Source organism: Sturnira hondurensis, unplaced genomic scaffold (genome assembly GCF_014824575.4).
Source record: "Sturnira hondurensis isolate 20B ecotype Veracruz unplaced genomic scaffold, ASM1482457v3 Scaffold0022566, whole genome shotgun sequence".
Taxonomy (NCBI): Eukaryota; Metazoa; Chordata; class Mammalia; order Chiroptera; family Phyllostomidae; genus Sturnira; species Sturnira hondurensis.
Window position 1 is genome coordinate 12147854 of NW_028095197.1, and position 25486 is coordinate 12173339.

Sequence of the window (25486 nt, forward strand, 5' to 3'; positions counted from 1 at the left end):
TTTTGTACGTGAAACCGTGTGTAGGTTATTAAACTTGCAAGATCCTCCCTTCACTCATATGTGAAATGTAGATAACAGTTCACATATACTCACTTGTGAAATGTAGATAACAGGTTACATATCACAGATTTAATGTATCAATAAATACATTGACATTAGAAATAATTTCAAGGGTAAATATATTTCCCTTCTTATTATGGATGAGGGCAACTGTGTGCACTGATGATAAACACATGATTTAACCTGACATTAATGGTGTTAAAAAAAACTATTAAAATGCCTTTTAAACTCGTTCTGGAATGTGTGTGTGTGTGAAATTGCTTGATCCCTTGAATCCCTCCATTAATGCTTCTTTAAGGAGAAATTTTTGTCACATTAACACTAAGGCAGGTACTCTCTTTGTGGGCAACTGAGAAACTAAAGTGACAGAGGAGCTCCTTTCTGAGCTTCTCCACCAGGCTGGGCCGGTAATACAAGTGAGAATTCCAAAAGGTAAGGATAGCAGACCAAAGCAGTTTGCATTTGTGAATGCGATGAATCTACTTGATAGGATCGAACTTTTGTAGAAGGCCCATCAAAATTCAGTTTAGATCAGGGAGTAGCCCTGCCTCACAGGACGTTAGTTTGTCCTCTTCCCAGCATCATGTTGGACGTGCAAGCCCTCCCTCCCAATCTCCTGGCAGGTACAAAAGGATGGTGGATAACACAGCTCCCTCATCACAGATAATTCAGAGATCTTTCTCTTCTCCAGTTAATTGCCAGAGACCAGCATCAGCAAACCGTGTTTTCAAACAGACATGATATGGTGGGAAACTTGGTTCTACCTGTTTCTCCACATCTTGGTCCATGAGGATTTTCCTCATCAGTTCAGACACATAATCATCCTTTTAACTAGTCTTCAAGCTCCCAGGGGTGTCAAGATATACACACCATCCTCACTGCGTCAAGTCAGACAGGCTTCTCGTCCCGGTGCAGCAGGTAGACCTGGCAGCGTGAGCAGCGTCGCACTGATGACGGGTCTGGCCATCGTTACAGAGGAAACAGATGATTTCTCCTGTGAAGACAGGAATCACGATGGCTGAAGCCATGGCTGTGATAGCAGAAGAGGTGGTAGAAGAGCTGGAAAATGACAGTCATCTCGAAACTAACAAGTGTTTAAAGGACATTGTTTCCCTAGGGTCATCCTAGGCCCTCTTGACTAAGTTGGTCTGGGAACGTTTTGTTAAAGCTGTACAGGGCAGTTTTACAAGTTGCTATATTTCTTTATACAATTTTTAAAATCTATAGCTACAGTCTAGTACAGAAATGAGAAGACTGGTGGTCCCAGTGATTACATTAATAACCTTTCACCTGAGGCTTTCATGAAAAGGGTTTTATGCAAGAGAAAGTGCCCCAATTGCAATCATTTAAGACAATTGAGGAAAGGATGTATTATATAGATTGGTTGTCTTATAAAGCAAATATTTTAATTATCTGTTGTCTCCGAGTATTGCATTGCAAGGCCCTGCTTATTAGTGAGTCACATATTATGTATGTAATAAAAACACTCAAGTTGATAGTCTAAAATGCAATAGTATTTTGTTAATAGAAGAGAAAATGTAATTTCAGGGACTCATTTTACTAACATTTGATTTGAGAAAGTTTATGGGTCAAGTTTGGGGATAAATCATATTGTTTAACTTCATAGAGAACATAAGTGTAAGTCCTGTGAAATGCTCTTTGAGTTTTACCCTAACTGGGCATTCAAGTGTAAACCTACATGTGCTATTTCATTCTAGAAGTTTAGGATTTCCTCATTAAATCATGTTTTACTGAATAACTGAGGTCACTCAGGAGGTTAAATATCTGCAAATGTATTTTTTATATTAAAAATGCAGTATTGGTGTAAATTCCCCTTTTCGGGAAGATCAAAAATGCAAATGCACAGTCAGATAAAATGGCAAATTGGTTTACTGAAAGTATACTTGTTTGGGAAAAGGTTCACAAACCCTCTAAGTGCTGTCTCTATTACTCAAACTTTACAAATTTTCTATTTTCAAAGTGCCCGGGACATGTGTACAAGGACACATTTTATTATGGGGATTGTACATGGCTGTTTTGTTTGGACATTTGAAAGAGCTTAGTCTTAAACACCTCCTGATTTAAAATTTTCAAATGTTGTTTAACAAAACTTTTATATATCAAGATGTTTCACTTTCATCGTGGAACTTATTTTTGAAAATTTATTTCTCTAAATAGTTGGATTCTTTTAAATAACTACAGCATTTGTACTATATTACTTTTTACTATATATTAAAAAAGCCACTAAGTGCAGGAAGGCTAAATAAATAAAGCAGTATTTTTGTTGCAAAATAGTGAACGTAGGTTTCCTGAACTAAGCCTCTAATTCCTAAGGCAAGCCCACATTCCTTGGCCCCAGAGTATTATCCATGTTTGGGACCCTAGGTACAAAGGGACCACCTGAAGAGGAGCCGGACTCAGAAGCTCTGTTAGGGAGGTAGGGGCAGAAAGGGCTACGGGGAGCCAGGATGACGGTAGGAAGCCCCTGGACTATCTCTGCGAGTGCTCTCATTCAGACACAGTGTCTGCTCGTGGACCTGACAGACGTGCCACCACTGATTTTCTTGTTCATAGCTCACTTTCTATGGAGTCCTGAAAGTCTGAGAAAGGCATACCTTTTGACCTGATTTTGTAAAAGGGGAACTGAGTGCTTAGAAAAACAGGTAGTGAAGAACTTTGAAAGAAATTAGACTCTGTCCTCAGGTGACGGGGGCTCAGATTTTGTCTCTGCCACTTGCTAGCTGTGTGACCTGGGATATGTTACTTAACCTCACTTTGTCTTGGCGTTCCCATCTTTAAAATGGTGACAATAGTACCTACATCATAGGGTTGTTGACAGGATGATAATGACTAAGGCAAAGTTCTCAGAAAGTACCTGGCTTACAGGAAGTGCTTTGTCCTTGTTGGCTATTGATTTGTGAAACTTTGCCTAGGAGGTTTTATAAGAGAATATTTGGTGGCTTTCCATAACTATATTACTTCTAGACTATTTGGCTAGTAGTATTGTATGACATTCTTGTGGCTTTTAAAGCAGAGATAGTTCAAAAACCCAGGGAGTAGTACACAGAGAACTAACTCCTGGAAGGCTTAGGAAGAGATTGAGGTCGACACCACACTGAATCCCTGGAAGTGAGCAGGACCTGGTCCCGAAGGAGTGCACTGTGAAATTTTAGCACTCAACTGGGCTTTTTTTTGCTCTTTCTTTTTCCCTCAGTCTCTTGACCTTTCTTATGTCTTAAATGATTAACCAAGGATTATGGTTTGTGTTATCTCATGTCAGGGTTTGGCCACCAGATAGGTTCAATCATCCTACAAAACTATACAACTGAACTAATGTTTAGCTATAATATAAATTCCTTGGAGATCAGGTTCCGATTAGGAAACTGTGTTATATAGAAAGAGAAGCTTGAGTAACAGTCTTTGGAATGACAGAAATTTTCTTTTCCTATTTTTGACTTTTCCCCACCAGTACTGCTTGATCCGCTTCAACCCCCTTTCTGCACATGAAACTGTCTCCTTATATATACCACACGCTTTTGAAATTACCTTACACTTTTAAATACCATTTTCCTTTCAATAAGTATAGTGTTCAACTTCTGAATAGAATAGATTTATTTCCCTATGACTTTATATCCATTGTAAAAGAACATTTGCTGTAATTAAATCATATAAAGACTATAATAGTCCATAATCTGAGAAAAGATAGCACACAGGTTGAATGTGGCCTCCAGTATCAAAGGGAACTGAATTTGAATTCCAGCATCAGCCTCTAAAAATTTTGGATAAATTAAGTTCCAATTATTTTATTTGTAAAAAAGAAATAATATTCACATCTCTGGTATATGATGTTTACATGACTAGTTTTAGGCAATTATAAGAATTAAATGATATAACATATATAAGTGCTTATGGTAGCACCAAGCATAGAGTGAACAGTAAATCAGAAGTAAATTTCTGTTTTCAGCTTAAAGAATATCAAAGTGTTATGGTCAAAGAAGGACAACTCTATTGTATGCCTCTTTTTCCTGAGTTTATCCCTATAGGGAGTGAAGGAGCTACACCGAAGTAAAATCATACTGAAGCCATATAGTAGTAGAACATGGTAGTTATAAACCCAGGCCCTGCAGTTGGACAACCAGGGTTCAAGTTCCACATCTAATCTTTACTACTATGAGCCTAGGCAAGCTGGTTAACCTTGCTGTGCCTCATTTTCTCCATCTACAAAATTGGGCTAATAATACCATTTACCTTACTGGGTGGCTATGAGAGTTAGGTGAGATGGTGCATAGGAAACATAGAACTGCCACACTGAAAACATTCAAATACTTGGACTACTCATATTCAAGAGTCGCCTGGGGAATCACAGATTGTAAACAACGTAACTGAACTCAAGTTTAGGTTCGGCTTTCTAGAAAATATGCAAGATTTTTGCTCTACTGTTTGAAAAATGAGGTTGGAGTCTACTAATAGTTTCTTCTTGTCCTCAACACCAAATAGATTGTATCTCTGTGTATTAAGCGTTATTGACCATTTACATACCATAAAGAATGTTGAAGTTTACAAATTAAGAAATTTGTGATACTGTTAAAGAGATAACGCCTAAGCCATAGAAAATAATTTGAAGACAGCGTCAAACTCATCAAGTGCTAAGTGATACGTTACAGTCTGTGAGAAAAGGAAAATTGCAAAGGATGGCAGTTTATCAGAGCATCTGAGAATAACTATGGAGAATATGGTAAACCACTAAGAGAATTAGGAAGGGATGAGGGACCCAAGTTCTAGTTCAAGAGAAGACCAAAGGCAAAGGGGAGTTGGTGGGAAGTGGGCATTGTGTTTGTGGAGGGGACAAGCAGAGGAATGATGAATTTCCAGGATTCACTGGAGGGTGTCTGCGAGCAAAGAGTGAGAAGTGAGGCTGGGTATGTATGGCGTACAAGGTAACATAAGACCTCTGAAGAGGTCGAGTTTATGGCTCATCTCATTTTGTAGACGAGTAGGCTGAGGAAAAAGAATGATTTCACCAGTTGTACTTACTAATTAGAGTCAGCTGGTCTAAGGCTCCATCAGCCCTTGGCTAGCGAACATGTCACTGCAACTCTTTGTGAGCTCAGATTACAGAAGACTTTCAAAGGACTGGAGAAATCCCCTGATGCTTCCCACATGGCCGCGATTCTAATTTTGAGGATTAATTGATGCCCCTTCTTCTGTCCACATTTCCTAAAGTGAAAGAAGCAAATGTGGATTGATAGGCCACCCAGACAAGGGCCTCATCAGTCCCCACTTGGGAATACCCAGCCCGAACTAGGTAATTTGAGTATTTGGGGAACTTGGCTGAGATCCCAGTTCTGATTCCCAGGGCAAAGTGCTTTGCATTGTATCAAAGCACCTGCACTTATTTACCGTGATTTCAAACTCTGAAGGATCTCCTTTTCTCTATTCTTATCAGGCTGAATGACACAGCACTCCCCCTCCGCCCCCCAGCTTCCCCAGAGTATGTCTCTTTCTCTCTCACTTTCACCCGTTCCCCGGAGAACAAGGAAGCATTATCATCCACTTAAATGGAGCCTCCAGGATTGCTCTCCCTATCACTCCCTAAGATCTGCTGATCTGGAGTTTATGTTCTGTTGGCTGTGTTCCTGAGTCATGTAGGTCATCAGATTAGAAAGACGTGTCCCTCTTTCTCTGAGTCACCTCTGGCTTAAAGACTGCGGGTCCTAGTGTGAGGACAGTAGTCCTATCTTGACAAAAGTTGTCCACTCACACCCTTGGAAGATCCCTGTTTGCCATTTCCTTCTGGTGCAGTCATCTTCGCCTTCCATTTGCCAGGGTTCCCCTCCTGCCACTGTGTGCCAGGTGCCCCTCAGTCCTCCGTGAGGAGAGAGGCACCAGGGGAGTTGGCCATTTTTGTCCCTAGACACAACCAGGGTTGCTATTACAGAACTCTACAGATAAAATGCCAAACTATGCAGCAAGAGCTGCGATGAAGGTTACTGGGATTTAGGAAGGTTTCTGTTATTTTTTTCATCAGCTGTAATTCTGCTTCTTCACCTCCGAGTGGGTGTAAATTACTTAAGAGTTTTTTTCACTCCTTACCTCCTCCTCCTCTTCTCCTTCCCTCCATTTCCCTTCACAGCCCTTGGCAGCAGGTGAGTCAGGATTAGTGGGGGAATAATTATCCTATCTGTTTCTCCATTACCATTTATCACCACCCACCTCCCTTTAAAACCTGGGATGCTGCTTGCATGTTGCGAGGTGCCCAGAATGCCCTGAGGAAACAAAAAAATGTTCCTGGGGACAGCTGACGCTGTCAGCGTTAGAATTGAGAGAATAAGTAAAGGCATGTTCATCAAATCAGAGACGTCTTTTACTGGATCCATTAAAATTGGGGCACAAAAATAGACTTCTGGGTTCTCTTTCGTTGATCTTATTCCATGCCATTCAGCACATGGTTTGCATGACAGTGTTCTCTACTCCTCTGACGTTAAGTTGTCTTTGTCACTGTATTGAAGCTTCCGATCTCTCTAGCCTGTTGTGCTGAATCTTTCACTCAGAGATCTCTTCCTCCCTATTCAGTTTTTGGTCCACTTGGTGTCTGTCTGTCTTTGTGCATTGCATTTACTCTGTTCTGCTGGCTTTGAAGCACTTCCTATACATTGATGCGTGAAGATATGTTGTGTGGTTATTATATAAACCATAACTGCCTGGGTAGGACTTCACTGTGGTCACCTGCTTTCTCAGCGGCAGTGTCTGGCTCTTCTGACCTGCAATCTAGACGGTCTTCTCACAGCACCTGTTTCTTTAAGGGCAGTCTGAACGAGCAGTGACGTCCTTTGGCAGACTAGGTGGCAGATCTGGATGTTCTGTGCCTTGGGCTGGGGAAGTACCCTGTGCATACAAGCAAGAAAAGAAGCAACTGGCAGGGAGGAGCGTGGCCACGTTGGTTTGAACAAGCTGTTGGCAGGGCCGCCAGCTGAGAAGGATGGGGAAGAGAGAAGGGCACCACAGGCCAGAAGAATGGAAGTTGGTGGGGTAAAAACATTAGGATTAGTTGGACTGAAGTACACGGATAAAGATGAAAGAAGAGCATGAAGTATATGCAGGTGCCCTGCTAGCCTAGACTCTGCCTTTGGTCAGATTAGAAGAACGTGCCAGCCAGTGCCTCTGGGTGGAGGTGGTCCTGTGTTTGGGTGCACAGCTTGGTGAGCAGAGAACAGGTTGTGTTTTAGCTTTTGTTTGTCTCCCTGGTGTGGCGCCCTTGTGTGAGCTGTAGCCTGCACGTTGTCCGTGACTGTGCTGAGTGTACTGAACAAGAACGTGCTCTAAAAAGCAGCGGTACACATTTAGTATGTGTCATGTCTGGAGAGAAAAGTGCCTTGGAGGTGGTTGTATTACAACATTCCTTTACATAACATAGTAGGATTTACAGATGTTCTGAACAGCCGGGCTTCATTCGATGCCCCCAGGAGCCCTGTGAGTGCACGGTTATCCCCTCCGTGTGCATGGACAGACAGGTTCCATAGATCACGTTGCTCACACAGGATACAGGAGGCCAAGCCGTCGTGATTTAGATCCAGATCCTCCGACTGTAGATCCTGAGCTCTTCTGCGGCACCAGGCTGCCCATCTGGGCAGCACACAGATGGGGGAAACGAGGCTGTGTTGGTGGACACTCATTGCCACTCCGCATGCATAAGCATGATCAAGTTATGCACATGCAGTAACTAGGACAGCTCTGTCACTTGTCTATGCCAGCGTAACAGGTGGGTTCCTGCCACCAAGGTGAGTTGGAGAAGTGAATTCTTGTGCCTCGGTTTCCTTGGATGTAAACTGAGACCAGTAATATCTACCTCGGATCTCACTGGGTTGTTAATGATCATAATTATATTTCTGAATATTAAACTCCACAGGGCAGGGCTCCTGTCTGTTTTATATAATCACTGTATCTCCAAAGACAAGAACAAAACCTGGCACAAAGAAGTGCTTAATATATATGTGTTGAAAGAAATCATGGATTTGAGTGTCTACTGTATGGTGGGTACTGGGCAAAAGGCTTTACAAACATTATTTTAGTCCTCACCACCGAGCTGCAGGTGGGTATAATGACCCCCATTGTACACATGAGGAAGTCAAGACACAGAGGGCAACGAACCCTACCGATGCCACATGCCAGTGAGAGGCAGGGCCGGGACTGAAACGCGAGCTTGTCTGATTCTGCAGTGCAGGCTCTGAGCTACTAGAATTGTTATAAAGATTAAGTGAAATTAGGTGCTGAGTCCAGCACCGTGGGTAACACGGAGGTGGTAGATTAATGAGAATTTCCCTTCTCATGCTGAATTCAAAATTCATGATCACTTGTATGATGTTTAAATTTTTTATTTATTTAGTCTATTGGGGTGACATTGGTTAATAAAAGTATATAGGTTTCAGGTGTACAGGTCGATGGTACATCATCGGTACACTGCATTGTGTGTTCACCACCCCAAGTCAAGTCTCCTTCCATCTCCATTGATTCCCACTTTACCTCGCCCCACCTCTTTCCCTCTGATAATCACCATACTGTTTCCGCCTAAGAGGGTTTGTTTTTTTTTTTTTTGCTTAATCCCTTCACTTTTTCCACCCAGCCCCCGGAAGCGCCCTCGTCTGTGACAGCTGTCGGTCTGTTTTCTGTATCTGTGAGTCTGTTTCTATTTTAAAATATCTTAGGAATAAACAATTATAAAAGTTTTCACTGGTAAATAACTGGAAGCCCACTTTCTTAAGACTTACTGGCCAGATTGTCTCTCCCCATCAGCCCTCTGAGATGGCAATTGCTGGGGGTGCCAATGGATGACTTTTTCTCCTTCGAACACCCACCCCATGTTAATGTGGGCGAGCCTTGTTCTCGCTGGTCTCACAGCATGGGAGACCATGGTCCTGGCTTCTCTCCAAGGGTGGAGGAGCAGCCAAAAGCGGCTAACATCCCATATGGTGGCAGACACAGTTCTCTGTCTTCATAATGTATGCATCCTGAGAGGCTTCACGGTCAAGCGCTTCCTATGCAATTGGTAGGTTTTACTCATCTATTTGTTGTGAAATAAGTGATGTATACTTCTTCACCTTTCAGAAACAGAAAAAAAATAATACTTAGAAAACATTAGCAGATGGATATAATAAATTCTAACGATACAGAGTTACTGGAGCCCCGGTCCCCTGTAAGATGAGAAGCAGACAATGTGCACCAACAACAGGACAGACACGCACGAGTGACCACTGCTCACAGGAAGAAGGCGCTCCCACCCTACCAAACCCCATCCACAAAGACAGCCTCACAGACAAGAACTTTGAGATCAAATAAGCACATGGTCATTACAAAATACTCAAGGGGATGTAAAGCATACCATAAGGAATATAGTCAATAATATTGTAATAACTTTGTATGATTGTCTGACCACCATGCTGTATACCCAAAACTAATACAAAATAATATTGAATGCAAACTGTAATTTTAAAAAATTAGAAGTAAATACATGGGTTCATACCATCAGTGCTGCCACTTCCAAGCCTTGTCACCCTGGGTGAGACACTCTTCCTTCGGAGCCCCAGCCATCCTCTCAGGCGCTCTGTGAGCACTAAGGGAGCCATGGGTGTGGCCGACCCAGGCCGAGAGCCTGGCCTCCTGGGAGCTCTGTGAAGACAGGGGCTTTCCCCTTCAGGGCTGACAGTGTGGTCAGTGGGTAGTCAGAGGAGGTACAGGAGGTGACTGCAAACAGGGTGAAGAGAGTCCGTGTGTTTCACTCACATTGGGGGTGACATCATTATGTGAATTTTTGCAGGTGTGGAAAGGTTTAAAAAAAGTTACATGTAATTGTAATCGGTCATTAAAATGGCCATTTTGAAGTAAAAGATGCAAATGCATAAGAGGCCAGTGTCAAGGGCTGAGGGCCTGGGGTCTAGATGCAGGGCTGATCAGCGGGAGAGCTTTCTCTCCTGCCTCACCTGCTGCTCTACCGGGTGGAATGAACATCTAGCACACATTTCCCATGTGATAGAATTAGTAAGGCAAAACTTGTGAACCTGTAGCATCTTCAAGTGAGAGGGATGAGTAAAAAAGGATCGAGAAAGGTGTCTTTGTCCCCCTCTCCACTCCCCACCTTTTGTCACCTAAAGGGCTAAGGCTGAAACAGTCTCAGTAAAAATTACTTTTAATGAATGGGTTTGACTTCCTAGACACACAGGAAGCAAGGTTAGTAAGAAAAATCAGATCTTCTGTACGAACAGAAGCCAAGTTTCCCTGTATGGACTGAAGCTGGGTCTGAGTCTCATTCATTCAACAGTCTGTTGGGATACTGTTTGCCAGAACCTCTGCTTGGCACTGCACGTAAGAGATACAGGTCCTTGAAACACTGGCAAGAACGAGACGGCATTGGACCAGTTAGGGTGAATATTGTTGGGTGTGTGAAAGGTTCTTTGCATTTCACATGCTCTGGCAGGTGGTTGAAAGGCAGGAGACCATGCCTCCTGTATTTACAGAGCAGTCTCTTCCTCCAGGGACTTCCTGCCCCCCATTTAAATAATTCCTCATCATCTCATCCGTTGTAGAAAGATAAATGGCCCCTTCTCGAGGGTCCAGTATGGCATAGGTTGTTCAATGACACATCATAATGTGACATAACACAGAAGCAGCCAACAAGATTGTTCCACTCCTTCGATGGAAACAGCGAGGGGGAGTGGGGGTAAGAAGACAGCAGCTGAGCACCTGCCATAGAATTTGGCCATTGTGTTGTGGGGAGGGCTGATTTGGTGGAATGTGTAACAAGTCTGAGTGACATTCCACAATCCGATAGTGTGTGTACTCTTTCTAGGCAAACAGAAAGTATAGCAACACAGTGCTAGGATTAAAGACTACAATAAGCAGCAATAGCAAGAAGCGAAAGTGAGAAACAGGTGGAGAGTGTGCCCCACAGATGAGTGACATCAAGGCCTATCAGTAGGTAACACTGACACAGAGGTGTCACAACAAGGGCACCTGGCAGAAACCCACGAGAAAAGGATTAAAATGTGGAAGTTTCTATCTGGAAGAAAGTATGACACTGCAGGGTCCCTGTGTAGAAGTGTCATAAGGAATAAGGATCCTTTGATTAGAGAATAAGCATTAATTATCAGCTACAAAGGACATGATGTTCTGTTAGACATTTTGGGGAGGGATGGATCTCTTGGGAGAACTTACGGGAATCTCCTCTGACAACTGGGAACATCCCGCCTGGGAAAGTAGTAGCTGCTGTGCCTCATGTCACCGAACCATTAGTACCATAAACTCTTTAGATATGGGGGAGGGGGGTGGGGGGGCTATAATAAATAAAACTCCGATTTCTTGAGCATCTACTCTGTGCCAGGCACTGGGCTAAGGTTTCTGTGTAAACTGCCTTATTTCTCATCATGATTTATGAAATGGCTATTATCATTGGCAGTTTTCAGAATAGAAAACTGCAGATCAGAGAGACTAAGTGCCTTGCCAAAAGTCACACTGTAGGTGGCAAATCTCAGTGTTTCCTGTTGGATGGAGTTGAGCTCAGGTGAAAGGCCACATTCTCAATAACGACGGGTGTTTTCCTGGCACAGGATGAGCGAGAGGACTGTAGGTCGTGTGTGGGTGAGCACTTTAAAATTGACCTGTTTAGTGACTGGGGATTAGAAAAAATATAACCCATGATTTCATCATGGTTATTTTTAGAATAGGACTAAGTAAAACTAGTTGATTTCAAGATAATTTTCTGGCAATAGGACGGATATGAGAAAAGCCACGAATACGTACTTTACTGAAATTGGAAAACTGCATTAGGAGACATCCTTACCTGGTTTACACATCTTTAACCTGGTCTTGAACTTGTCACCAGTGCCCTATATATTTATGTTGTCTGGAATTTCAGTTCCTGTGCCTACTCTGTGATTCCCCAACTAGATGAATTCTGTTGTTGACTTTCTCTGTTCCTGTTTCTTTGATACTTAACAGTATAGGGGGGAAAAGCATAACCCTGCTAATTGGCCACATCACTGCATATTTATCATCCTCAGACTCAATCTGGTTCTTCCTGTTGGTATGCAATTCTGTTCTCTATCCCAAACCTGTACCCTGTTTCTCAATCCAGCTCCATCTGAACATCCCTCTCAGTAGATGATCCAAGTCTCCTTTCACCAAGAAGATACCTCATTGAAGTTTATTTTACATATAAGTAAACTGGGGCACAGAGATTAAGTAACTTGCCTGAAGTCTCACTGCTAATGCTGGAACTGGGATTCAAACCTGTCGATCTGACTATAGATTTTGCCTGATCAATCACTATGCCACATTGCCTCTTTCATTCTATACATCATCTGTCCAGAGAGGATCCAGCCATGTAACATGAAAAATAGAGACATTTATTGAAGAAGATAGAAGATACAAGAAACATGTACATAGAAAAATGACACCTCAGTCCCCTTCAAAGTAGGCCCCTTGGCACCTCACACAGTTCTTTCAATTGACATCAGCTGTCTCATCATATTTTTGTGAATCTCATTATCATACTGAAATCTCTACCCTTTCAAAGATGATTTTAGTTCTGAGAAAAGCCAGAAGTCACAGGTTCCCAAATCTGAGCCGTAGGGTGGCTGAGTTACCTGGGTGATTTGATGTTTTGCAAAACCATTTCTGCATGAGACATGATATGTGAGCAGGCACATTGTCATGGTGAAGCTGCCAATCACGAGTTGCTCATAGCTGAGGCCTTCTGAATCATCTGAATAGTTTATGCAGAGAAATGTACAAGCTTAACACAGAACCTGATGCAGATTCATTGCTCTGCTCACTCAGTTGTTTCTAACGTGACAGCCAACAGTACACATGTTCACTCACTGTTGTCTACTGCCCTCACTGACTAGTACAGTGAAGTGGTCACTGTCCACACATGAGCATTCCAGTCCACTCTCCTTGGCTGCCGGGTTAAATCAATGTCACACAGACCATTCTCCTATTTACAACAGCTAGACCTTTTCTGGACAGACCTCATATTTTGAATAAGTTAATTAATCAACAAATGGGTGGGTTAAAGAAAGACTGGAACTTGGCAACAGCTGTCATGGAAACATAACATACACGGATCACATCCTCCAACTGGGCATTGGCTAGCTTACCTTACCCTGGAACACAGGACCCGCCAGCCTGATAGGGAAATCCGCATCCTCCTCCTTAGTCCTGCCCTCTTTCCATGTTCCCTCTCCCAACATTCCTTCAAACTCACTCTTGCCCAGACTCAGAAAAAGTGCCCCCTGCTTCAGAGGCACTGACTCACCCCTCTGTGGCTTGTCTTCCTTTGAATAAAGGGCATCAAACTTACTACTAAATTGTTTTAGTTCAACATCCTAATACATGATCAGTTAGCTAATTGTCAGGTTCTGGGACATTGTAGATGAATGCTTGACCATGTACCAGTGAAGCCTTTTGTGGGGCTGTGTTATTTGTCACCCCTACCCCTCTCCTTGTCACCCCTACCCCCCAAAGGGATAGCAATTACAGAGTGTATATGCTGCTCTCTGGCTGAGTCCATGAATGAGTGCTAAGTCATCACTGTGTACTTCATACGGAACTCAGACCTGGCCTCAGTCTTTCCCAGCACAAAACTTAAAGCCTGTATTGTAAATGTATTCAAGATAGCATGACAAAAGCAATTTGCTTCTCACCCCTGGTCTAACTCATTACCGGACTTCTTAATTTGATATTGATGAAATAATGATGAGCCAGGCAAACATGTGAAATTATGCAAAGAAAAAAATGAGATTTCCTAACTCTCAGAAAACACTATTTGCTTATTCCTCATGCTGTTTGGGTAGGGTGACTGACATTCAGTTTAAATATTTATTGGTGTCTATTCTGGGCACTGTTATGAACTGGGGTAAGGAGATGAGTAAAATGTAGGCTCTGACTTCAAAGAGTAAGTCAATTAGTCCACAAATATTTAATGAAGACTTCCAATGACAGAAACAATGTCAGATACTAGGGTTACAGTAGTGAACGAAACAGACACTGTCCTTGCCCTCTTGGACTGTACAGGCTAGAAGGGAAGATGGGAATCCAAAACATCTATGGTAAACTAATTGTGAGTATATAAAGTGCTGCAGAGTAGCAGATGGCAACTACTATTAGCATCTGACAGGGCCTCTGAGTTTGTTGTGGGTGGAGGGGGTTGCTACCTTGTGATAGAAATAACCATGGAGCAAAATAGAACTTGGTATGATACACACAAGACTTAATGATTAATTCTGTCTTACAGAGTTAATGAAGACCCTTAGGAGACACCTGGCAAAGGTTTTAACAGATTTTGGTGAATGAATAGGGTGTCCATGGGCACAGACAGACAGAAAAAGGGTTTCCAGACAGAGGTAATAGCTGGAGTTCAAAAACAAAGAGGACCACTGGCTAGTATTTACAACCAACTGTAAGTGATTCTGATTGACAGGCCATAGCCTTTAAGATAATAAAGATTATCTGACATAGAAAGAAGCTTAAACCTTATTTTTTATGTATCGATGGGTCTGATATTGACCTGGCCCCACCTATTACAGAAAGATCATTTGGTGGCAGCGTTCAGGTTGGACTGGTAGGTAAAATAAAGTCTGGAGATAAGGAACCTAAGTAGGAGTTTATGATACCATGTAGGAGCTAACGAGGAGTGGTATAACGACAGTGTTGAAATGCCAAAATCTAAATATCTAATCCAATGTATACTATTTGGTCCCAACTTCACTTAATTTTTTGGTGATAATGAAAAAGAAAGGGAGAAAATAATTTGAGAAATATTTGGGAGGTAGAATTCCCAGAATTTAATTGCTAGGTCATTATCTCTGAGAGGGAGGCTGGGTAGGTTAGCACATGAAGGTCTCACTAAGTAGGGTGCAGATTATAGGAGCTTAGGGCTAAAATTTGGTGAGTTCAGCCTTAGATGTATGAAATTTAGATGCCCATGAACATTTAGTAAATATGCCCAAAGGGTTAATCAATATATAAGTCTAAATTCAGAAGAGTGGTCAGTCCTCAAGCTGAGCATCGTTAGTGTATTATTGTGGTTAAAGCCCTGATTATAAATGAAATTACCCAGGAAGAGCATGTGTGGTGAAAAGAGAATTCTGAGAAAAGAATCCTAGGGAGCATCATTATTTAAATAGAATGTTTGCACAAGAATCTAACCCAACAAAGCAGGTTGCAAAGGAATAGTCAGAAATATAAGAGGACAATCAAGAGAGCACTGTCACAAAAGTCAAGAGAAATGAAATTTATAGGAGGTGGTTTTGGCAATGTAGAAAAATTAAAGTACGGGCAGAAAATTGTTAGGTTTGGCATTAGAAAATCACTTGACATTTGGTGAAAAGAGCTTCAATAGAGAGATGATGTGTGAAAGGCCAGATTGCAACTGGTAAAGATGAGAAAATTTATAATATAAAGACGCTTTTTAGACTGGATTAAAAGGAGAGGAGAGGGGAATTAGGAAAATAACTAGAAAGGGATACAAGAGGCTTCCTTCTGAGAATGAGAGATGATTGATTCCCAGGAAGAAGAGGAAGTTGGTGGAGGAGAGAATGAGATGGGAGATGACAGGACCAAAATTCAAGTGAAGGAAGTGGCCTTCATCCTAGAAACATCTTGTGATGCACTGGTCAGGGAACTCAAGAGTTGAAGATTTTAACCTTAGTTGATAGGCTTGAGTGATTAAAACTGTAACTCAAGAATTAAAATATTTTAGCTTTAGATGATAGGCTTAAGTGATTAATGCATGTGGAAAGCTGTAACTCAAGAGTTAAAGATTTTAGCCTTAGTTGATAGGCTTAAGTGACTAATGCATGTGGAAAGCTGTTATTTCAGGAACTGGTATATAGGACCACATGACTCAACAAGCAATTCAACCTTTGTGCCCCAGGGGGTCTCCAAGCCTTGGAGTAGCTTGGAGTAGCTGAGCCACTGTGTTCCAGGGAGGGAATGCCCGTGATGCAGGTAAAGAATTGTTGATCAACAGATAACCAAGTACTAGGATCATTGTGGCTGCACTGCAACTCTTCTCCAACCTTTTTCCAAACCCTTACCCACCCTTTCTTCTCCTCACAAAAAGTTTGGTTTGAGATAAGATGTTAAGACAGTTGATGAGGGTGTATCTTCCAAGTCTTCTTAGATTGTCAGCCATCTGAGTAAAGCACCCAGAAAAATTCAGTCCTTGTCTTTACTTACTGGTTTTTTAGTGACAGGCAGCACACATGCCGACTTTTCTGGTGTCAACCAGAGGGCAAGTACAAGTAGTTTCTTTAGGAAGCATAGGCGATACTGGTGGGGGAATGAGAAAGTGGGATTGGAAGGAAGATCTCCCAAGCCAGCTAGCTGCACTGGGTGACCAGAGCTCAGTCCCAGGGGGACAGGCTGAGAAACAGTGTAAAATGTTTGCAACATAATGTTCTCATCCGAGGGGTGGGAGAGCTGGGGCATTTTACTCCAGCTGCCATCAGCCATTGGCTGGGGGCTGTTTCCAGGAGCTTTTTTGGTTTTGTTTTGAAATGAGCACCATATTGCTTTGTTACCATAAACACAACATATTTTGAGAATAAAAGTACAGGGCCTGGCTCTATTAAGTATTATGGCAATAAATGAATGAATTAAGGGTTACTAAGTGTCCAATATCTCCCTGTAGCAATCTGTGCTATCATGATGTGTGATAAAGCATTTCTATATTATATTTCATGTTACATTGTGATTTATCTGTTTATCTGCCTCTCCTTCAGCCAAAGATGTTCCAAGACTGGCATGGATATTAGGCATTGTCATGTCCCCAGCATGTGGGTCAGGAATCCAGTAGGTGATGAGTCAATGTTGAATAACTGAGTAAATAGTGCGCTGAATAGCATTGAAAGATCCGGAGTTAAGTTTACCAGCCATGATGTTGACAATGACAGCGCCCATCTTGCTCTTACTGAAGACATAGTCAGTGTATTTATATTTTAAAAAAAACACTTGGATTTGAAAAAAGCAGTGGTTCTCGAACCTCTCTGACAATCAAAGTGTCTGGGGCCTCTGCTCAAATAGCTCCTCCACTCCAAAGCTGAAATCCAACAGCCAAGTTGAAATCCAACAGGAAGGTTCTCCAGTTGTTAATAACATTATGGCCAAACTCCAATCTGCCACAGGAAGTCCTTCAGGCAAAGTTAAGGTAAAAAGGTCTGGGCCCAAGAATTTTAATTCTTTGGCACTTTCACCCCACATTGCAGGCAGCTGAGCCATTATCCTCTGCTTCAAATAAAATGGCCCCAGGCAGAGAGATGTAGAGACTGAAAAATTGAGGGTTTGGCCAGATAAAATGGGGGTTTGGCCGTACCAACAGCTTCTCCTGTTGCTTGGGAGAGTGAATAGAAGTGTGGGATTGAATGGACTCTCCATGGCCTCTCATGGAATAGGTGTGTGTATGCTAAATTTAGTTCGTATCTTTATCATATAACCTCAATTTTAAGAGTTAAATATGTGTCTAAATGGGAATCTATACGATAAAGACCTTTTTTCTCATCTTAGATATATAATCGATCATCTTAATGATGCCTGACTTCACTTTCAATAGAAGTAGAAAGTCTTATTTGATTTCTCATAACTGATCTTTCAGGAACACCTGGAAATGAAATTTCACTGTGGAAAAAATCAAGTTGACTAAATACATAGAAATTAAAAATCATCAATCAGGTAGTCTAACTATCTAAGGAGTGAAATTAAAGGTGCAACCCCCCCCCAGACTTCATAGCCTTATGATAAGTCATATGCTTAAGAATATTTGGGCTTTCTTATTATAGAGACTTAGCCACAGGCATCCGTCTCAAATTCACCTTATTCTAAGTTGTCTCGGTGTGAAAGATTTGAGGGATCATTTAGGCTACAGTAATTTAAGTTGTTTTTTTTTGGACTGTTCTCTCTGGAGTTTTGATCAAACTGGAAGTGACTTTTCCCCTCCATAATGATACTAATCACTTTATCTCCCTTCTCATGGTTGAGTCTGGTTACCCAATGTGAGAAGAAAGAACCGAAATATTTCAAAGTGCTTGCCCCTGAAGAGCAGAACGCAGCGCTGAGGGGAGAGGGAGTGGGAGACTGCTGGTGGGTCATAAGCTTGTAGTTTCATCCGACCTTTTAAACTCAACACGTAGATTGCTCTGGATATTTTAAAGTTGCTATGAAGAAATAATGGTTTGTGGAACAAAAGAGAAACGCTAAGAGACAGAAAAATGGGAAGAGGCGGTGAGTCGGAGCCATAGTGCAAAAGAACTAGGACTCCAGGGAACTGAGGACGTCAAAGTGACCGCTTCCAAATCACGGAAAGACACGCAGATAGAAAGAAGGCATTGCAAGGGACTGAGCGGGTTGCAATGAACAGCCGTAGTGTTCTAAGCAAATAATTGAGCTTTGCACCTCACTCTCCAGGAATCTAGACCCTGAGAGCCAACCACGTAAGTCTATAATTTAGAATTTTTCCACAAAGGAATTATTTGGCTTATTATGACGGGATGGTACCAGAACAAAATGCAAGTCTTTCTGTTCCTAAAAAAATTTTGTGGTGGTGATAGCGTTACCTTAGGAGATAGAAAGTCGGAGTGAGGTTGCTAAGTGTAGATGAAAAGGCCTCCTGGTACCCGTTGGATTCCTAAAGGGTGAACCCGAGGAGACCTCGGAAGAGCATGTGTGAATGAGTTAGAACAGAGAGAGTGGTTTATTCTCCTCCGGGTACTTGTGAGCTGCCCTTCCTCTGTGGCTAAAGAGGTGGTGTTGCATCTGAGGACCTGGCTTGAGAAACACTTTTGCTTAGTTGCTGCGTGACACTGAACAGGCTCCCTAGCCTTTCTACCCTTTAGTTTCTTTCGCAGATAAGGGTGGTCATGGGCCAACTTGAAGACGTCTGTATAAAAGGCTGCCCGGCTGATGATACGAAGCAGCCGTTTGTGTTTCTTGCTCTCCTTGTTTGGGGGGTTTGGTGCGTTATTACTCTGATCAAAATGAAAGTGTTCCCACAAGAAACCCACATTATCATGGGATTTGAGTCTTTAAACTTTGGTCCCAAAGTAAGGGTTATAAATTTCATGATGGAATATGCATAACAAATGTGAGAATTTAAAATGTAGCCTTTAAGGCTGTTAAGACAAATGCTTATTTAATATGGACTAAACCAAGACCAGCAAAGAGCTCAAGTTTCATGGGGAGCATAAATTTGGACAAATTCCTGGATAAAAGGCTTATAATCTAATTAGCCACCAGGATTCCATAAATATTTAGGAAGAAATCTTAGGACTGGAAAGAATTTCAAGTTAAATGCAGATGTGATTTCTAAAAGAAAAAAAAGTCTTTAGCTTTCTTGTTCACTATAACTTCTTATGTGCATTCAAATGTCATTGAAATATTTTTAAAAAATTTAACCACTTTAGCGTGACAAGTTGCCTGTAGCTGAATGGTTGACTGGCTATAAAACATTATTCCCCTTCAGCTATTAAAGCTGTCCTTGAAAAAGAATCTCTCAATTTCCTTCAAGATCACTTGTGTTTCAATGAATAGCATTAAACCGCTTTGCTCCTGATAATGTCATGATTTTTTGACCTACGAGAGATACAAGTGGGAAGTTCCCAACTGAACTGCATCATCAGCTGAATACAAGTATGATTTTCTGGACGTCAGAGCTGCTCCTGCATGGAACAAGCTGTGAGAGTATTTTCCTGTCCGACACGTGTTCAGATACAGGTTCGAAACTTGGTAGTTAGTATGTTACCTCCGTTTCCCTAGATGCCCTGTCTCTAGGAAGCCAAGAAGAAGTTACATGTGCCTTAGACTGAAAAGAGCATTGGATTATTGGATATCTCTCTGCAATAACTTGCAGATAAGTGCACCTGTCTACTGATATCAAGCCAGAGAACAGCAGGAACTCATTAGGTTTATTTTTCTATTTTGCTCTGTCTCCATATCCCTTCAAGACAATCTCCATGTTAAGGCTTCTTGGTTGCGTGGCCTAAAGGACAAGCCGTGCAACCATCCATTCTAAGTCTCAGTTTCCTTTCCTGTAACGTGGGGATGTGAATACACGATTATCATGGGGATTCTTAAAGCCCTGCTGGGGTACCTAGCACTGCCTAGCACACGGCAGGCATTCAAAATACGTATGCTATTTACTAAAAGGAGGAAAAAAGGGTACCTTGTAAGGGTATTTCCCCAAACCCCCAAGATCTTTTGTGTTTCTAGAAAGTTATTATTTTATTTCAAACCGTGTAAAAGTCCTTTTCTGAAATTGTAACTATAGGACAAGGCCTTGGACTAGATGACTCATGGGATAGTTTCCTACCCCGAGACTCCATCATTGTGGGTATTTGATTCATAGCATTCGCTTAGGGCAAATCTTTTACTATTTCTTATACATATCGGTAGCTTGGCTATCCTGGGCCACCATCATGTAGAATGAGGAGCTGGCATGGTGGAGTGGTACTCTGTGGAGTTTGGAGCCCAGGGAGGCCCAGTTCATGTTTGAGCTTCAATACTTTTAGCCTGGTACCACCTGAGGTAAGTTACTTAACCTGAGCCTCAGTATCCACAACTGTAAAACAAAGATAAAAGAATACCCAGAATCTCTCTCACGAACAGGTAGTGAGTCAGTGCCTATTATACCCCAGGGTCCTGGGTCTCCAGGAAACAATCTTTCTGCTGCTGCGGCTGTCACTTTTCCGCCAGGTGGGCCTGCGTGATTAAACACAGCCTCGAGGTGTTTTATCTTCACCCCGAACAGCGGGGATGGCTCCTGCCTCGCCTCGGTCTCAACACAAAGCTGACGCAAGGTTTTGAATTGCACTCAGATTGGGTTACTGTGAAGGCCTTAAATAAAATGCTTGGCTAGAGACAGGCTGGGCTCATCCACAAATCAGGGACAAAAGTACCTGACTTCCCAAGAGCAAAGCAGATGATTCTGTGACTGACTTCACTTCCCGAGGGAAGAGCTTGTGGGTTTTGTGCCAACGGCATTCGCGTACATCTATCTCTGCAGCGTTCTCTCCCTTTGTTAGAGCGGTCGTGGCAAAGTTCTCTTAGCATGAGGTGCTAAACTCAAGGAAATTGGCTGTCCTGGTTATTACTATGTTTAGGGCATTCTAGCTTCAACCTCACCATTACTTTTGATTCTCGTCTTGGAGGGGCTTCTAACATCTTTGGGGTTTGACCTGTCACTTTGCAGGCATTGACCTGTCACTGAGCTCTGCATGCTGTTTTTATTTTTGCATTGCCCAAGTGGGTTTGGTCTGTGTTGTGGGGAAGGTGGTCCATTAAGAGGTTCAGACAGAACCCACATTTTATTTATTTATTTTTGTTGTTTCATTCATTGCTCCCCTTATCTTATTATCCACATTTCTCCTTCAGTCTCAAGAATGAATTCCCTCCTTGTAAAGCCCTGCTGGCAGAAATGTAGGCTGCACCTGCTTGATTACTTTGTGGCTTCTCTTGTGAGCAGAAAAACAAAATTGTGAAATTAACTCATATTAAAATCTGAAGCTTTTCTGAAAATTGACATGAACAAATTAGGTGTCCTGGGAATTAGCAATGTTCAATAATTAATAATCTTTTTATCTGGGTGAGTAGGGAGATATTTAATAAGTTTTGCTGGCATTCTTTAAAAACAGCCCCTTCTTATTAAGCAGAATTGTACAGTGGTGCTTCCCTAATTGGTGGTGTCTGGACATTGATGGGGAAAGTGGGAAACAGAACTGAAGTGATGAGCATGAGGAACGTCCAGGCCCTGGATAGATAGGTCAGTCAGAGTGTCCTCCCAATATGCTGAGGTTTCAGGTTCGATACCTGGTCAGGGCACCTACAGGGAGCAACCAATGAATAAGTGGAACAACAAATTGATGCCTTTCTCTCTCTCCCCACCCTTCTTCATTCTCTTTAAAATCAGTCAATAATTTTTTTAAATAAGAACTTTCATTCACCAAAAGTTTACAGATCTCCCGGCATATGCTAAACATTGCACACATCTCGTAATTTACCCCTTAGAATGCTGACCCCAGTACAACTACAATAAGACAACGGGATAGACAGAAACACAGCAAGGCACAGGGACTTAATCTAATTTATGTACTTGTTGTCACGACTGTTGCATAGGTTTTTGGTGAACCTGGCCAGGTTTCAATCTGTAGGTTACAAGCTGGCATAGTATAGAGAGAAAGGACATTATTGGAGAGGTGAGGAGCAAGGAGAGGGTGTTGAAGCTGAGACAAACTTTAATCACTTCTTCCATCGTTCTCCTTGGAACAATTGTAAATATTCTCCAGTGTTGCCATTCAGCACTGTGCTGGATGCCGTGAGAGGTGCAAAGACTTACAAGTCATCTCAGTCATGCAGACTACAATCCGGAAGGAAATATAACACGTGTACCCATGGAAAGTTAACCAAAAACTATGGAGTTTGGCTGAAAGATAAAATGAGAACACAAACGGGAAACCAGAGACTGGAAAGAGGCTGAGTGAGCGCCTTACCTCATCCTGTCATTGATGTCCTCATGTTGCCCTTGACTAAACACCACATCAGTGGCTCAGCTAGTAAGCTACATGGTGGGCAAAGGCAAAAAGGAAATAAGGAAAGGCATTCATATGTGTTTAGGGACCTCGATTTAGCAGGGGACTAATAAGCACAGCGTTTACCATAGGTATACTGATTTTTTGTTTGTTTTTCTTCAAGCATGGTACAATTTGAAAAGACAATACCTTGAGCTGATTTTCCAGAGTAATCTGTTTCACTCTGTGCTGGGTTCTGGGCCAGAGGAAGCTGGTGCTGAGAGGACACAATTGGGATTCAAGAGGAAAGACTGAACAGGAGGCTGCGCTGGCTTAACAGAGTAAATAGAAAGCGTTCATCACCTCGTCACTACTGGAGATGCACACAAACACAAAAAAGGATGTATGTTTTAGTCTAAGAAATTTCAACAAATAAGGAAAGTCATCTTAACATTCGCACCACTCCCACTTTAATCAGCTACTAAATCTTATTTCCTCTTCTAATTATCTCCTTTTTTTATTTGTGGAGAGAGAGAGAGAGAAACATTGGTTTGTCGTTCCACTTATTTTTGCATTCATTGTTTGATTCTTGTATGTGCCCTGACCGAGGATCAAACCCACAATCTTGGCGTATTGGGATGGTGTTCTACCCAACTGACCTATCTGGCCAGGCGCTCTCCTAATTATCTCTTGAATTCACTTACCCGTCTATCTCTGTTGCTTTATCCTTACCCCAAGCCACCTTCTCCTCTTGTCTAGAGGAACACAGGACCTTTCAACTGGCCACCTCATTGTCATATTCACTCTTTTTGGGGAAGTGGGAGTAGATATAAAATTTAATGTACGTGTGCATTAAATTCACGGGGGAATCGTGCAGCGCTGCCAGTGTTGGATGCAATCCTGAGTTACAAATCTGCACACTCCTTTGCATCTGGTCCTGATGCAAAGAACCTGTCATCTTGCCTTTATTGTTTGCTGTGACACCCACGTTATCTTCAAAATAAAGAAACATGCCATCTTTTCTCTGGTATGACTTTTGCTGTGGAATTACCACTGCTGGATGTACCTTCTTCCTGAGCTCTGGGGTGCCTTTTAGACTGTGTCCATCACCATGTCACCTACACCAGCAGCAGGAAGTCTGTTCGGTTGTCCCTTGATCTCCTTCACAGAGGTGATATACAGAGTTTGAGGTTCTGTGTTGTCAGCATAGTTGATCACAGCTCCTATCTGAAGATCCAAGGAAATCTGGACTTTCACACCAAGGACCCTTCATGTCCTCACTTTGACATCCTGAACTCTGGAAAGGGACAGAAAGGACCATGTTTATTCTTGTCCCACTGTTCCAAGCCACTCTCTATATCCTGAACAATCCTTTGTAAAAGCAAATCAGGGCATGGCAGTTTTCTTCTTAAAAACTGGGGGCGGGGGGGGGGGCAGGGCTGGGGGAGGGGCAGGGCTGTTCAAGACAGAAAACTGTACTTGAACAAGAATTAAATAAAAATAAAAATTTATATAAATAAATTAAAAAATAATTTAAAAAATCCTTAAAAAACCCTTTTAATAGTTTACTAGTATTCTTAGAGAACTAATTCCAACTTTTTAACACGGCCTACTTGGCCCTCTAGCCTCATTCCATGTCCCATTGCCAATCTCTTCATGTTTTAGCCATGTGGCCATGCTTTGTCTTATTTCAGGTACTTCCCATCTGCTATCCCCTTGGTCAGCGATCCAGTTCCTACTACCCTCTTCAGTCCTTTGCATCCATAGATCACTTCTTAACAGGAGACTCTCCTGGCTCCCTAGACTGTTTACAAGTTAGCCCCGTTACAGGACTCAGAGAGACATTGTTCTTATCTCACCTGTAATTATTTGTTTAATGTCAACTTTCCAAGAGACACTTGGGGTGCAGCTGGTGAACAAAATAGTCATGGATTAGTGAAACTTACATGCTGGTCGCTAGAGAAAGATAATGAAATGTAATGAATTATAAAGTATGTTGGGTCACAATGGTATAGGTAAAAAAGAAAGACGTAGAGTAAGATCGGGAATGCCAGATGAGGGAAGTAAGTTGCGATATTAAAGAGAATGGTCAGCATATCTCTACACCATGTGCAAATTAATTCAAGAAGTGCTATGTTAAGTATAAAAACTGTAACTATAAAGCTATCCTTTTGTATAAAGCCTGGCATGGAATAGTAAGGCCTCAATACATGTTTATCAAAGAGACAAGTGGGCAATATTGCCATTATTATTATTATACTCACTTGAAACTCTAAGTTTGCCTCCACTGCAGAATATATGCAATCCTCCCATGATTGCACAGCCACGCAGGCAAAGCCAGGCTGGTGCAAGTGTTGTCAGAACCCTTCCCTTCCCTTCCCTTCCCTTCCCTTCCCTTCCCTTCCCTTCCCTTCCCTTTTCTCTTTTCTCTTTTCTCTTTTCTCTTTTCTCTTTTCTCTTTTCTCTTTTCTCTTTTCTCTCTTTTCTCTTTTCTCTTTTCTCTTTTCTCTTCTTTTCTCTTTTCTCTTTTCTCTTTTCAAAAACAAACAACTTAGCTCCTGGGCAGCTTAGCTTTAAATTGGAAAATGCAGCCTTGCTTGGCAGAACAACAGTATCATAGCCTTCCCACTGCATGGAGCAGCTTGTGAAATACATCCCTGCAGGCAAGGCCATAAAAGGCTGTCTAATATCCTGGAACCACCACCCACTGAAGGACCTCCTGTACATTTTCTTTAGGATTCTACTTTATGGATGTGTTTCTTCTCTTCTCCAGCAATTTCTCACCCTTGATTGATCTTTTGTTTGTGTGTGAATGTGTGTGTGTGTGTGGGGGGGGTTTCCTTTTCACTTAATTAATGATCCCATCCTTGGGTCATTAG

General features: G+C 42.1%; 1 protein-coding gene and 1 pseudogene across 1 annotated transcript in view; both read left to right on the plus strand.

Moving 5' to 3' along the window:
- The window catches only part of PLPPR1 (phospholipid phosphatase related 1), a 227014-nt gene that overhangs the window by 83414 nt on the left and 118114 nt on the right, over nt 1–25486 (plus strand). The gene's annotated exons all lie outside the window — the stretch shown is intronic.
- On the plus strand, nt 300–1082 carry LOC118979855 (RNA-binding protein 7-like; annotated as a pseudogene).